We start from the raw sequence: 824 nt of genomic DNA on the forward strand, positions 1-824 counted from the left end.
GGTTCTATCAGCCAAATCATGAACCATTGGGAAGAGGCTGTGCTATGATGCTATGATGTGTGCTCTTGATGTCCTTTTGCAACTCATGCTGCATGTGGTGGATGGTATGGAACCCTTGGCTGAAGCGCTGGTAGAGCAGAACCAGAGAGCACCACAGAAGGGGACTTTTAGCCCAGAGCTGCTGAAACTGTCGCTACAGGTTTCACGGTAGGAGCCCGTCCGCTGGCCAGCTCTACAACGGTGCTAGGGCTCAATGCACACTGAGGATGTCCCAGTCACTATCCCGCCGCAAAGGGGCAGGACAGAGAGTCGCTGAAACGGTAGACGTGGTTTTTGTTGAAACATTGTCCTGCACGGACCAACCTATGGCTGAGGAACCACTTCTACACAACCTATCTCCTTCCATGCAGGATGTCAATAGAAGTTTAGGTTGTAGGCATTATTCATTAACCCACAACCATTTATGCTTTGTTGAAAAAAGGAAGGGTAAATAATTATCAGTAATTAGCACATGGTAATGTAGCATAACAGCTGTAGCATAAGGCTATCAGCAAGTAGCACATGTTACTGTAGTGTTACCAGTAAGTAGCACATGTAACTGTAGCATAACCAGTATGTAGCACATTTAACTGTAGCTTTACCAGTTAGCAGCACATGGTACTGTTGGTGGTACATAGCAGTTTTTAGGAGTTGGAACAGCGGATTCGTTCAATCATTTTACCCCATTTTACTGCAATGGAGTATACCGCAGACCACAACTGCTGCTCCTACAAATTCTCACTGGGACTTCTAGAAGAAAATACATTTGAAAAGGGGGAAGACAT

Source organism: Pollachius pollachius, assembly GCF_949987615.1.
Source record: "Pollachius pollachius genome assembly, chromosome: 1".
Taxonomy (NCBI): Eukaryota; Metazoa; Chordata; class Actinopteri; order Gadiformes; family Gadidae; genus Pollachius; species Pollachius pollachius.